The following is a 16,159-nucleotide window of genomic DNA, read 5'->3' as shown; positions in this document are numbered from 1 at the left end:
TGTATTAGTTTTCCAAAGGTTTGATGGGGTACAGAAGAGAACTTTACATCCATTTGATACAAAACCACCCAGAAAATTATAGTTAGAAATGTCCCCTCTAGGTAACAGAAACACAGACACTTGGCCCACCTAGTCTGCCCATTTTCATCTCTATTGTAAAAATTAGACCCTATTTGATCCGTGGCATTTTTTTTACCATATTTATTACAGTCCTCTGTCCATCTTAAGCATTTATTTAATTCCCTTACTGGTTTAACCTCTACCACATACTGTATGTTCGGCAGCTATTCCATGATCCCACCATCCTTTCCATGGCACAGGACTTCCTCACATTTCCTCTGAGCCTGAAATATGTTTCCCTTCTGTACTGTGTTCAAACCCATATTTCAAAGTTTCCATCATATCCACCCCTCTTCCTTCTCTCCTCCAAGCTGATATTGATATTGTTGTCCTTTAGTTTTTTTCTGATACGTTTTATGATATAAACCATGCACTATTTTAGTAGCCCTTCTTTGCACAATGTCTAAAGTCTGATCTATAAAGTGGCATCACAACCTCTTTCTATCTGCTGCCAATTCTTCTCCCTATAAAAACTAGCATCCTGCTGACTTCCCCATTGCTTTAGTACATTGCTTGTCTGCTTTTAAGTCAGCTGCAATAATGACCCCAAGGCAGGGGCGAATTGTCCTATTGGGTGATTGGACTTGTCCCAGTGAGCCAGTGCTCTGGCTCCACAGCAGTGGCGACCAGTAGCTCCCCATGTAGCAGCATGGTGATTTTCTCCCTCCTTCTTTCAGCGCCGGACGTTGAGTCCCCGGACCAGAGCAGTATTAAGGAGACCTCCTAAGCCCAAGGTAATATTTTTGGAGTGTGTGTGGGCCTGTCTTTGTGTGTGATTGTGTTGGAGTGAGTGAATGAGTGAGTGAGAAGGGGAAAGAGAGAGGAGGGTGTAAAGGGGAATAGTGAGAAGGGGGAGTGTAAGGGAGAAGAGAGAGAGGGGGCTTTATTACAGAGGTCCTGTACTCTTCACATCAACAATAATCAGATTACCAGGGTAAAGTGCAGAGCCTCTGTAAGTGTTAATTACCTTCTCCAAAGCGGCATCTCTGTTTGACGTTAAATGACACCACAATATCCCATGGTGATGCATCGCCCTGACAGCACAATGCCACATTGCGTCGCGATGTTATGACGCTGCATCGTAGGAGAGCCGGTATAAGACAAATTGCCTGGGCTGACATTTGTCTGCAGTCTTACCCTACACTCAGGTCCTTTTCCTATAGTGGCTGACGTTGGATCTGTTCATATCTTTGTGTCATCTGCAAAAGGGCATACTTTCTCTTTAAGACCATTTGTAATGTCACAAAAAAAAATATTTATTAAAGAGCACTGGTACAGATCCCAGAGGAATTATACTGGCAACTTATCCCTTCTCTGAATATACTCCACTTACTACAACTCCCCGTCGTCTTTCCGTCAACCAATGTCTTATCCATTCAATCATCGTATAATTCATTCCAGGGCATTGCAACTTGTTTATCAATTTTCTATGTGGACAGTGTCAAAAGCCTAAACAAAATCTAGGTAAGCTACATTTACTGCTCCACCCTGATCTATTACTTTAGTCATCCAATCAAAAAAATCAATCAGATTTGTTTGACATGATGTCCCTCCAATAAGTCCATGCTGTCTGGCATCATTTCCACTTATGGAGTTTGTGAAGTGGGACTACATTTGCTCTTCTCCAATCATCTGGAACTACACTTATTGATAGTGACTGGTTAAATAGTTATGTTAATAGTGTTACCAGCACCCCCCCTAGCTCTTTTAGAATCTTTGAATGTATCCCGTCTGGCCCCATTGTCTTGTCCACTTTCAGTTTTGAAAGTTCCATTAGGGCTTTTCCTGTAAATAGGCTTGTGGTCACATCCTTTCCATTTATATTCTTGTTTCCTAACTGTAGTACCTCCCCTTCACTTTTTTACTCCCTTTAGATGACCATCCTCTTCTATCTTTAGTTTTACTGTTCTTACTTTTATTTTATATTATACCCAAACAATGTTTTGTCCCCCTTCCTTACTGACTGGACTATTTTCTCTACTGCTTGGGTCTTTGCACATCTGATTACTTGCTTAGCCCCCTTCAGCCTAATCTGATATACAGTAGTTCTCTACTCTTCTTTGAGTCTCCCTGTTTTTCCTAAAAGCTAGCTTTTACATTTACAGTACAATACTTTCCACCTCCTTTGAGAACCATATTGTCTTTGGTTTCCTTGTGCTTTGGCTAACTTGTCTGACACAGAGATTATTTCCTTTTATTATTGCTTCCTTTATTTATTCTACTCAAATACTCCACTCAAATACCTGTACTATCGTCCTGCCAAAGAATCACCAATATATGTTCCCATCAGCCCTCCATAATCTAAAATCTTTGTTTTTATGTGGTATGACTCAGGCACAGTCTTTATGGTAAACCATACTGATTGATGATTACTAAAACCTAATTTCTCACCGACAATAACATGTGATACACTATCCCCATTTGTATATTAACTGTAATACTGTATTGCTGTTTTGTGAGTCGGCTACCTCCCCTAATTGCTTGAGAGATGGCCCATACAAGAAATCCAGGTGGTCCCTATTCCTGGCTGTAGCTGCAACAGACCCTCTCCAGTCTACATCAGACAGATACTTTCCCCCATAATTATTAACTCTCCTTAAATTGCCATGTTCATGATAGGCAAGTGAATAGGATGAAAAATCAACCGATTTTCCTATTCCCAAATGCTGTTATTTGGCAATAAAGTGTTTGCTATAGATCCTTTTTAAATCAATTAAAAAGACACAGAAATGAGAATATACTGTAGCTTTCAAGAAATTAACCAAAACATATACTGTAATGCAGCAATTAAATGTAACCCCCTGTGGGATGTAAGCAAGCCACTCACACTGCCCCCTGTCAGGTTCCACTCCAGTGTGCCATGGACATGTGGACATGTAACTTCTGATGGACATTAGATCAGTTAACGACTAAGGCTGTTAGAGAGGTGGGACCTGGGACAGAGGAATCTTTAAGAGGGGTTGGGAGGGAACATGAGGGGAGATCTACACAACCCTTTCTGACTTCAGGCTCAATCAAGTGTGACCTAGAGCCAATCTTTGTCCTGCCAAGAGAGAGTGGACCTCGAACAGGAGGTTCCGTTACATCAGGGCTCATAATGTGACCTAAAACAGGAATGGACATTAAGAAGCCCCTGAACTCTTAGGGAAAAGGGATATGGCTATGGTCTGAAAGGGCTAGCTCTTTGCCAGTAAAGGGTTTAAGGATCTTGCTGATGTCAGAAGGGAGGCTGGAGCTGTTCTGAGTGAGGAGCAGTGGTGGGATAGGGTGGAGCTTGGTAGGTTGGGGGATAAGAAGGTGAGGGGCGGAGGTACACCCGTTGTCCTCCATGGCGATTCCCTCCCTCCCTTGCTGTGGAATGGTTTTTCTGGTTATGTTTCTTGTTTTGCTGATGTAATGCTTTGTTTATATGTTTTGGTAAGAAAAGAAGTGACACAAGAGTGAAAGACAAAGTTGAAACGTTGGGATTTAAAGCTGCAGTTCAGGCAATATCCTGCATGTGTGTTTTTTTTTAATAAATCAGTTCTGTAGTAAGAAAAAATACTTTTAGCATTTTCTGTTTTAAAAAAAACAACTTTGAAAGATCAATTTTCTTGTAATATATATTTTAACAAGCATGCTTGTTCCTATAGCAACGATTTACTTTCCCCATATTTAAAGATGTCGCCAAACTTTGCCGATCGATAGACAGAGAACGAATTGACCGGCAGCAATGCAGTTCTTTAGGTAATTAGAGATTGCCCACATGAAACTATTGAAGTAAAAAAATAAATAAAATAAAAAAAGATGGAACTGCAGCTTTAAAAGCAATTTTTTGTCTTCGTGTGGTGAGCTGCGGGTTTTTTTGTTTGGTTATCTCGCTGTGGGGATGATGTTGCCTCTGGCTGGGTCACCTATCTGTGAGCTCGGGTTAATTTTGGCCTAGCCTGTCAAGACCTCCCCCCCCTTTATTATGGGTTTATGGTAAAGAGGTTTAATAAAACCTTTGGCCTTTCACCACCCCACCACACCCAAAATGCAGGTCTCGTTTCATTCTTTGGGGTGGGGGAAAGGGTAAAGTTTGAGTGATAGGTCCTTAACATAGTCCCTTAGTAGGTTTAGAGTTATGTTCCCCAAGTTAACAGTATCCTCAACGTTAATTAATTAAAAAACAATGTCCAAAATACTTCTAATTTGCATAGGTTTAATGTCACGTTACTCTAGCATAATGTTGCATTATCTTTCAATACTGTGATGTTAAGCTTTACTCTGATCCAGACTCCAAAATAGGTATTTTGCTGAAGTGGAGAGAGTGCAGAGAAGAAAAACACTAGAAAAAAATACTGTTATTTAAATCTGTGGCGTTACAGCCATCCAACCATCCAGAGACTGCAAAAGCCCTATTCCTGGGCCTGGATGGGAGTAACGCCAAGTTTGGCTATGACTTAAAAAGGTAACATTATGTCCCAGCATCATAATTATCAAATTATAGGGCGGGACCCTTTAACTGACAGCCCGTGGAGCCAATGAAATCTATATTGAAAATACAATATAACCCGATAATATTATTAATTAATTGGCTATTTCTGGGAAGTATCCAGCCATTAAAATATATAGATCATAAATACAAATTATAGACTATATGTACACAGATACATTTTAAATACTTACATTTTGATGTTGCATTTATTAGTAATAACATCTCCAGTATGAATACGTCTTTTGTATGCTGATCATATTTCTTTCATTAAAAGGGAAATAAAACACTGTATGCTGTGAAGAGGCATAGCGTACATTATATAGGCAATTAGGCATAGTACTTTCAAAACTAACCTCCTCATTTACAAAACTAAATAGACAGTACTCTGTACTATCACTGGTGATATGTCCAGGACTGAGCATCACTTTCACTTCTGTCATAACAAACTACAACAGAAATGTAACTTACTGACTGACAAGAGAAAAAGTTTCTGAGGTTTAATTATATAATTATACAATATTCATCAGGAAATACCATGCTATTGATATATATAAATGACATCATTATCTATATAGCTTTTTATTTTACTGCCATAAATGTTCACTACAATTGATTCAACTATTTGGGCAATGGTATGGATACATGTTGATATTTTCAGTGTTGAACGTCTTCAAAGAGGATCACAGTTTACCAAACCCAAAAATATCATTGTACTAGGAACAGGTGGTAAAACTTGGCCATTGGAAAAGATATGGAACTTCCTACATTTGTGTGTGTGTTTATGTTTATGGATACATATAAAAAAGCAAAATTGACTGAGAATATCGATATCCTTGATTTTACACATACATTTTTTGTATTTTCTATTAGTGTGACTTTTATCCCAACTGAAGTATAATTTGTGTACTAAGAGAGACTAAAATACATTATTAACCTTTTCAGTGCCTTTATGCTGTTCTCAACATGAGAAAAGTCAGGACACTCATTGTGTGCAACCTTAAACTGTTCTGTCCAAGCCACTCTAACAGAGCTGCTGCAGCAGCAACCTGTGTGGTAGAGAAGGATTTCCTCTTCTGATCAAGGATGGATGGATCTTTTTACCAGCAATCACATTTCTCTTGTGTCCAAATGTCTGTGTTTGTCACAAAAATGGTTTGGGAATGAATTGACTGGTTTACTTAATACCTAGTTACAAATAGAAGTTTCCCAGTGAACTTCTGGTTAAGAAGACAACCTGCTGAAACAGATGAATGACTAACTATAGTTGCCTTAAATAAATTACTTGATAAAAGCCCTCCAAAAGCTGTACAAGGCTACATGTATAGGTGAGTTTGAATGGTAAACCTACAGAACTGTTTAAATATGTCTATTGGTTAGCAAAGTACATTATATAACAAAACACCACCGGACAGGTACAATTCTATTTCATGTGAGCCGCACCATACCAAAAAAGGATGACGTTTTTTTAAAAGGAAATGAAAAAAATAAATTACGGTACTTGCAAGAAATTAGAATATCATGTTATCCAACATGAAAAAAAAATATGTGATATAGAGCACACAAATACATTTAGACTATTTTAACTTTTAGCATATTTTACAAAAAGTATAGATGAAGAAAAGGTTCAGCCGAAGATATGGCTATGTAAGGAAATAATAAACACTCATAATAGTAGAATATTTGGATTTATCTAAACCATTTTGCAAAAGAAGTTATAAACTATTTCGTCTCAAACTTCTACACAAATAAAAGTGTGTGTTTCTTTAATATCAGCTGTGCCACTATTATGACAGTTCAGAGTTACAAAGACGCATCCAAAGTCTATAACAATAACAACAATAATAAATGAATTGATGTACAGAAAATGAATAAAGAGCAAACAGTTTGAGAATTATATGCTAACAACTTACAGCCAATGTATAGATGTTTTAATATACAGTATTTAGTTGGTACTGTGATGTACTACACAATACTGTAGCAGATTTAGCAGGCGTTATTGTCCCTGTTAATGCAGTACATTGCGTTAACGCTGGCACGTTATTTAACAGTAGGGCAATTCAAAACAATGATTAAAGAGATAACGCTGACAATAATTCATTAAATAACGCATGCGTTAATGCAGATTAAAGGGTGTAATAACGCCTGCTACATCTGTACCTAAAACACAATATAGTGTTGGCATTTTAGACACAAAGACTGTGATTTGCCCAAAGAAGAACAGACCTTGAGCCCAACACTCATTGTTCAAATTGCTGGGATATGTATGAATGCAAAATAATACTAGGGAGCAACATAAAAAGACATGGAAGCAATGTATGAAAACAATAAGCCATTTAGATAGGTAGGTATATTGTACATAAATGTGCGTATGTATTGGTTTGTATCCATACATGCTAGAGTTCATTAATCTCTCCAATACCCCATTTTCAAGAACGACGTAAATAATTTTTACATTAAAATATGTCTGTCTCATATTTGAAGATCACGTTTACTGAAACGACATCCATATTAAATAAACACATTATTTTTTTAAAGAATTTAGTTTGCAATAAAGATAATTTCTGAGATAGGCAAGATACCTTTATAATATAAACACCCAAACCATCTTTTTTAATAAAAGGACATTTTTAAATTAACAAATGTCACTGGTAAACATTATAATTTTAATGGTCTGTTTGTTTTATTAACATTTTTTTAACACCCCCCCCCCCCCGTGTGTCTTGGTTTAGGAGAAGACAGAAGATTAGGATGCAGAAAAGTCTGGTTTCTATTCATTCCACCGGGTAGGCACTGCAACCTCAGGCTTAGACCTTGCAACCCGTAATTAGCAAGAGAAAGGCCCAATGAACTGCTTTTCAGTTGGATCATTCCCTAATAATACAGTAATATATTACACGGAGAGAGACAGCTTTTAATTATCACCTTGACAACAACGTTTTTTATTATAAAATATGGTTGCAGGGATAGTAATGTTTGGGATCCATATGCAGTTTTAACTGACACATTCAGGCAGGACAATAAAACTGGAATAAAGCAGCTGATACACAAAGGAGAGCGTCTAGACAGAACTCCATCAGTCTGGCTAAATTTGGTGCTGGCATTCCCAAAGGGATCATAGTATAATCGCGCCTGTGTTCATTCTCCTGGTCAAATGCTATTCCAAATATACATCCCTTTATTTAAAAAAAAAAACAATAGGCCCAACCCATGATTTTACTGTAGAAATCTTTTAGTTACTGCAAATACACTACTTACACCAATAATATTTCTGAAATGCGTAATTAAAAATAAAAATAGAGACGTTTAACAGGATACGTTTGTAGGAAAATAATCTCTTAAAAGGCTGGTATTTTGTATTCTGTGAACAATTATACAAAAATGCTACAAGCCGAATGAATGCAAAAACAATCCATTACATTAAATAAACGTTGAAAGTGGGGTGAAATTTATCATAGCCTAATATCTGTCAATTAAAAAGCTCATATAGAACAAAACAGAAATAGACATATTAGCTTCTCAAAAAGCAGTTTTACGCTTCAATCAGTGTACATTTTCATACTTTAAACTTAAATGAACTGTTTATAAAGGTACCCGCACATAGCAAAAATTTGCATATGGATTTTTTTCAATGTAAACCTATTTATGTAGCACACAGATATGTGTATTAACAGAAGTATTTGGCGGTTGTGCAAGATTTCTTTTTATGGAGTAAAAATACTTTTTTGATTAATATTTTTATAACAAGGGGTGTATGGAGATATATATATATATATATATATATACACACACATATATATACATACATTATTAAATACACAAACACACCAAGCGGGATGTCCACCGCAGGACAGATAGATCACACACTTAGTTGTCACTCACCGCTTTAGTCTCCGAGATCGTGGCCCCCAATACATTGCGTTGCGCCACTCAATGCATTGTGGGACACTATCTTGGTGAGCAGAGCGGTGACTGACAGCTGTGCCTCCATTGGTGGTATAAGTACTTGGCCTGTCTGTTCTCTGCACAAATATACGCATGGGGCTAATTTGGAAGGGTCCCAGGCATTTTAAACTTGCGTTAACGCAACCTCTGCCAGTATATATAATGCCACTCATTGACACCTACAAATTCACTCCAGCTACATCCTATCGCCTAAACAAGCAGTAAACATTTTACGTCAATACCATGTATGAGCTTTGAAGACCTTTTCCTTCCTAGACGCGCCTGAAGAATGTATGTATGTGATCTCAAAGAACGCACAATAACAGTGCAATTTTACGTAGATCCAATAAAAGTGTTTACAGCTTCCAAAGGGACACAGACAAATGTGAATAAACATATCTAAAAAGTGGGGAAATATATAAATGAGCACAAAACTCACAAGCGGAAAACATCTAAGAGCACAAACATTATCCTGATCATCAACACAGTTGGGAGTCTGGATTACCACGTTTATACAATGTAAACAGTCATTTCTACATTTAGTTTTGTAAAATGGCTTCTCTAAATTGATTGTATTAGGAATAAACCTGATTTATCCTAAAAATCCATTTCCTAAAGATCTACATCTTAGAGCACAGCTGCTTATAGCAGTCTTTATATCTGCGTTGAAAAATGAAAGATACGTTTTTGACCGTCTTTGTGATCAATCATTTTTCTTCAAATCGGAATCTTATAGATGTTTTCAATGTATTGAATGTCTCCCTATGAGGGCTTTTAGGTATTAACTGGATTAAAATGAATATATTTGCAAAAGGTCTCTTTTCAGCCAACTAATGTGCATTTCAATTGATACAAAGTTGTTTTGTGTGTGATAAATTACAATAAGATGACCCTATGTCTGGGGAGAATGTGTGTGTATGGTGTAAGGGAGAGGTCGAGATGCCGTTGTTGTGTTGTAGTGTCTGAGGAAGCTTAGCCTATTATACGTTTTATTCGGCATTGAGAAGCAGTTTCTGTTGTTTTACTGTATGCTCTGGTAAATAGTCTGGGATTTCAGGGTTTACACTGAAGTACAACGGAAGAAATTGTTGGTTGTGAGAATGTCCCTTTCTGCTCTGTCTCCACATACAGTTCATGGGGGTTTGTCTGCAGCTGCCCCTCTTACAATTTGAATAGAGAAGGGGGGAGCTTTTTTGGGGAGAGGGTGAATGTCTGAATACCTTTCCCAATAAGAGATGAGGCATATTGAAAACTATATTAAATTACCCTGATTAAGAATTTAGCCACGAACAGGGAGCTTTGGGAAATCTGTATAGGCAAGACTGCAAGCTATTCATGCCAGCAGCAAAGAGGTCGAAAGGTTTCTGAAGTTCACATGCTCAGAGCCTTTGTTATGCTAACAGACAATCTCAAATCAGCTGCCAAGTGGAGTGTGAAATACAAATGATTCCTTGAGAACTTCCAATAAGTTGTCACTCTTGCTCACCAAATACCAGGACAGTCTGACCATGCACACCATCTTTTATCATTATTGGGAGTCTGCTGATTAAATATCTTGCTTCAAAGTAATTTGATAGAAAAATGCCTGCCAGCAAACCTTCGTAAATGTCTAATTTTTGACAGAAAATAAAATAAAATAGGGGAACGTTTAACATTTTTGGAGGTGTTAATATTTTGGGAATAGTTTGATGCCCCTCCTTTTAAGAAGAAAGGGCAGAAAATGTCAGTCACAATCTAGACAGCCCCTCGCCTTGGTCTAGACTACAATTTTTTTTTCCCAGGCTCCCAATGTACAACAACATCTGCATACGGAAAATATTATATGTTTAGAGTTTTAATGGCGAGTCGAGTGATTGCGAGATTTAGAATGAAACAGGCCTGAAGAAATGTATGTTAGGGAGCAGTATAACAAGAGGATCCAATGAGTCTACATACGGATTAATGTCAAGGGTTTGACGAATAAACTTGGAAACAGAATGAAACTCCATTTTAAAAGGCTCAGTATATTTAGACGAAGAGACCAGATGAGAAAGAGTTAAAAGTCCCTTTTTAAAAATAAATTGCTCTTTTGGAAAGCACAGTTTTCATTCTGAAGGTAGTAAAAGAAAAAGGAAAGATGAAAGGAAGAGGCATACTAATTATTCTCACCGCTGACATCAGAGACAGATAACAATAAGACCTGCGCAATTTGCGTGCGTCTGAAAAATTGACATTTTCTACAAAAAAAACACACATTTCTATATATACATTACTCCATTTTTTTTTATTTAAGTAATAAACATTTTTTGCCTGAAAAACATGAAAAGTAAGGAATGAATGGAAGTGTAAGATTTATTTATAAAACAACAGTCAAAATAAACACTCACAATCCCTGCAAGCTCTGAACCCAACACCCACCCATATATACACACACACACACTTGTGTCAAAAGGAGTGCTATTGGGTCGGACCAAATGTACAACAAAAAATAAAAAGCCCCAATGCAACACCCAAATGACAAACTATATAGTTAAATACTTATACATACATACATACTTATCTGTTTGTCAAAATAGAAGTTACCTAAATGGCTACAAGTTGTTGTCTCATTTGCTTGAAATGATTTATTTCAATGAAATACGGGTTGTACAGGAGAACTCAACTACTTATGTAAAAATTCAATTTATTTCAGAACATATCATTTTCCGTTCATATAAATACACACTAAACAGAATGTATGTTGTACAATGCTCAAACCGGTTTTATTGTGTGATTAAATGATGTAAAAATAGGTGCCGACTTGTAATATAACCATTAAACAAAGATATTCATCAATAGAAACTAATGAATGTTGAGTCCTTTATCTCAACCTTTTCTTGAATTTTATGTGTTGTTTATTGGGCTCTGGGTTTTTTGAGCTTTTAATTAATCTGCTTGTGCTCAAATTAGTTGAATAAAGTGTAAAGAAATTGAAAGCAAAAAAAAAGTTTAGTGCTGAACGTGCAAACTAAGGTTGTAATATTAATACACAGGGCTAAGCCAGCACCTGTAAGACAAGACATGTTTATCTCAACATATTTATTCTGTGCATTTTGATGAAAATCATTTCCTTAATTAAATAACAATAAAAACAGGTTAATTGAGAAAAACACATTTCAAAGGCCTTTTCTGAAACCAATTAAAGATTGACTTCCATAACTGCAATTCTCTCGGAGACCTAATAAAATATTTGTATTTTCTGGCCACAAGCCTGTGGTTAAATTATTAGAACAAAGACACTACATGTGAATAGGTTAAATCCTTGTGTTTCATTTCCAGTTAGTAATGTATCATAACCTATATGTAAATATGTCAAAAACGTAATCATATGATTGCTTTTCCTATATTTCATTTTCTGATATTGCCTTTGTATGGATTTTGTGTTTGAGATACAATTGTTTGCGATTTATTAAATATGAAATACTGTATAGAACTCAAAAGATACACTAGAACAATTATATCTTTCAGATTTCCTGTGGGATCTCTGTTTTTTTCTTTGATGCCTTTTCTGATAGATTTTAGTACTAATTTTCACAATAAATACAATACTTGTACAATTGTCCAATGGAGCAACACCGCATGGTGTCAATAAAACATGATTATATGCAGTAGCTTCCTATAATGCAAAAATAGCATATTCCTAAATATTGTATTTTACTATAGAAATGTGGTATTTAGGAATTTTAATTTTATGTTGTTAATTATATAAAAACACTACTAAAATCCAATGTATTTTACAATACAAATAAGTTGGGCATTTTACGTAAATATATGTGTGTTTGTGGAGAGTGTGTGTATATATCAAATAAATAGATCACTTGTGAGCACATTCACATTCTTAGACATGTGAATGTGCTCACAAGTGATCTATTTATTTACTATATGCTATATGGTGGAGGTTTCTTGTCGCCTTTTTCACCCACGATAACTTAAAATGTGTAGTGTGTGTGTAGTGTGTAGTGTGTGTAGTGTGTAGTGTGTCTCTAGGTACAGTATATGTGTATTAACCACCATAGACAAAGATGTGGTAACAGCGAGAAAATATACACGTTAAGTATACTCAATGGTTCCCCTCCCATTGTTTGTGTATAGTTACATATACTGTTAAACTACCCACAAATTCTCAAACAGGATTTAGCTGATTAGTTTTTGGCGAATTAACACTATGCAAATTCAGAAAATCATTCTATTGTCAAAAAGATAAGTCAGTTGCCAGCTAGAAAGACAAAACAGAATATACAGGTATTGTGTTTGGATATACGTACATCGTTCTTTGTTCTAAAAATGAATTAGGTGAAACAATAAAGCCAACAGTTTGCTAAAGAACAAATGAATATAGCGATTTGTTTTATTTTTCAAAGTATAAATATGAATAAAATAACATTTATTTTTCCAAATGTATGACATATGAGTGCCTGGATACATGAATTTAAATATTTTTAAGTCTGAGTGGTCATTTAGGATCTATTTGCACTATATTTAATGCAGTTTTTTTGTGACTGATCATCACGAAAAATTTGTAAATGAAGAAGCATTTTTATTTTATATTTTATTATTTACATTTGTAAAAGCAAACAAATAATATTGTTCCAAATCAGTCTTTATTTAATCATTTCACTATTTGCTGCTGTGTCTAATAGTAAAAGCCGATACAAAAAGGTTCATATTTATGGCTTTAGCCAAATAAGGGAAATGTTAAATTATGAGGTTAGCATTAGCAGGAAGGACTAAAACAAAAGAAAAGGTTCAGCATCAATAGGAAATATAATAAAAACTCTTTATCTGACAGCCATCAGGGACATGCACTCAATACAAGTTAACAAGCAGGAACTGATAAGATAACATTTATAGGGGGTCAGAAGTCAAACGCCAGTCAGCACCTTTTAACCTCTTGGGTCATAAACAGGAATACTTAAAGCAGAGAAAGTTATTCATGGGATTTTAAGAGTGCATGATTACTATGGTTTAAAAAAACGGACATGAGCCTAAGCAGGAGTTGCAAATAAAATAGGTTGTGCTCTTTCCATGAAATACAGTCTTTAATATCCTAACATTTAAATGTTCCTACCGTGTCAATATATAGAACTATATACAGATATCTATAAGGCAAAACAGCCGTCTAGCAATATCCAAGCATCCACATTCTATACACAAAAAAAGAACTGTGTGAAGATTCAGTTTTTACAGTCAACAGACATAAATGAACAATAAATCCGTCGGCAGATTTTGGTCCCTATTATAATGGTAATGTAACTTTTTTTTGTGGTGTGCTTGAAAAAGGATTTGATATATGTTTTAGCAACATATGAAAAGTGTTTTCCTTTCACTCCCACTAATTCACCATTTATTTCACTAACCCTTTACAGTATATAAATCATTGTGGGTGGGGGGGAGGGAATGTAATAGCGTAGTGCTCTTCTGCACCATGTGTATGATAGTTTTAATGTAAGTTACAAGTAGAATTCAGATGCACAGACAAATACTGAGGCTTCAAGTAATGAAGTCAAATTGTGCCCTATATGTAAGGCATTGCTGTAACTCACAATGAAAGAGTGGAGATAACATGCCATGCATTATTCCAAGGCCTTTCAAGGATGACTGTTCCTTTAAACATAGTTTAGAATGCACAAGGCAAATATAAATATGATTTTAAATATTTATCATTGAGTATTTTAATGACATTTGGAGTGCACTCACCTTTATTGACAATCTTCATCCTGAAGTCCATTTGTTTCACAAAAGCCCCCCAAGCAGAAGAACAAGGACTAACTGTCTTCATTCAGTTAATGTTTAGTTAAAAAAAAAAAACCACCAAGCAGCCTTAATCAGCATGCTGATTGCATCGTCAACTAACAAATAATTTACTACTCTGAGCATTGCATTCCATTAAAAGCTCATTAAATTTTCTGTTCTCCAATGGGAGGTTTGGCTTTAGAAATGCATTCTTTTGCTAGGAATTATCACTTAGTTTTGATAAAAAAATATGTATTCCCCATTCATAAATACGACTCACATTTTACATTCACACCAAAAAAAAAATCATCTGCTCTATGTTTTTATTTCAAATGTAAAACAGTTTGCAAGACATACAGTGGGAAATGAACATCTCATGAAAATACGTGTTTGCAAATGCAATGCTTTGAAATATAACTACACATACTGTACATTGGTTCTTTATCGTGCTTGCGTGTGTGTGTGTTAACAAAATTTGGCACATTTCATGTACAAATAAGGCGCTTTGATTTAGACAGCGTGAAAACAATTATAGTTCATGGTAGATGTGGTTGAAAAAAGACATATGTCCATCAAGTTCAACCTATGCTAAATTTAGACAGATACTTATCCTATATTTGTATTTACAGTATGTTGATCCAGAGGAAGGCAAACAAGAAACCCCAGTGTAACATCATCCAATGATGTTTCATAAGACAAATAGAAAATGAAATTCCTTTCTGATTCCAAATAAGGGAAATCAGGATTTCTCCCTTGATCAAAATCCTTCAAATGAACAAATGCAATTCTTGGCCATATGTCTGAGAAGTAGTGTTCTTTTAATTAAAATATTATTGGAATACAGGCATATGCTTGTTTAAAATAAGATAAAAGTAGCCATGAACATACTAACATAAGATCGTATCTGTCATTTTAACATTGCACCAACTAACCAAACTAATGTATGTGATTTCCACCAAATTGTTGATCAGACCTCTTGTATGAGTCATAAATATGTTTGGTAAATACACACAACAACACAATATCACAAATAACTTTAATATTCACATAAGTACCTGTACTTTAATAAATGGCCATCTCTGTCTCCTGTTACTTAATGGTTTCAGGTGACAATGCAATTTATGTAGTGCAAAGGTGTATTGTGGTAGAACATTTATATAAAATCAGTTTGCATAAAGAATTTGTTTATTTTATTTGAAAATGTGAAACGAAAATGGAAATAGTATAGAGGGGAGGATTTTTAAACGTACAGTAGTCATATAATAATGCAATTATAATTAGTATGTAAAACAAAAAAAACAGGGCTTACATTAACATGCAGCTTTGCATTTCTAATTGTGATCATTGGAAATTTGGGTCATTTTGCATGAGTGACTCTAATATAGGGTTGAACTCCTTGCCATACAGCACAGAGTATTCTGGATTCCCTGTGCTAATCCAGAGTTTAGTGATTGTGTCAGGTGCAGTTCTGTATGCTCCAGCAGCTGTCTCATCCTCATCAATGCAAATAAGGCAACTCCTACAATCAAAGCCTCATGAGTCTAAAGCATGATTGCAAAGGGCAGGCTAAAAGCACCACACAGGCTTTCACTTTCTAATCATGCCAACTACAAAACATCTACAGCATCCTGCCAGTTTAAAATCAACTGTTCATTTTATGAATGTATGTACAATAGGTGTATGCTTTATTATGGTTGTTACCTTTACTGGGTATGAGAAGAAATGCATTTGTTCATTTGCAGGGTTGAATTTCATGCTTAAATATATTCATATTCCTAATTATTGCTTTAATGCACAAACATACATATAATATTTAACACATATCTTAATAAAAAAATACTGTGTACTGAACTCCAGGCCATCAAGTGCTAAAGGAGTTAGAATGTT

The 16,159-nt window shown here is 35.5% G+C and overlaps 1 long non-coding RNA gene across 3 annotated transcripts in view; it reads right to left on the bottom strand.

The window, feature by feature from the left end:
• LOC142490482 (uncharacterized) overlaps positions 1 to 14,404 on the bottom strand; it is an 86,250-nt gene extending 71,846 nt beyond the window's left edge. The window contains exon 1 of one of the 3 annotated variants that reach the window (XR_012800084.1): positions 14,237 to 14,404. This is a non-coding gene — a long non-coding RNA (uncharacterized LOC142490482). The remainder of the gene's footprint in view (positions 1 to 14,236) is intronic. The other 2 variants (XR_012800081.1, XR_012800080.1) reach the window with 2 other exon arrangements.
• Between the last annotated feature and the right edge of the window lie 1,755 nt (positions 14,405 to 16,159).

Source organism: Ascaphus truei, chromosome 1 (assembly GCF_040206685.1).
Source record: "Ascaphus truei isolate aAscTru1 chromosome 1, aAscTru1.hap1, whole genome shotgun sequence".
Lineage (NCBI taxonomy): Eukaryota > Metazoa > Chordata > Amphibia > Anura > Ascaphidae > Ascaphus > Ascaphus truei.
This window is presented reverse-complemented; position numbering and strand designations above follow the sequence as displayed.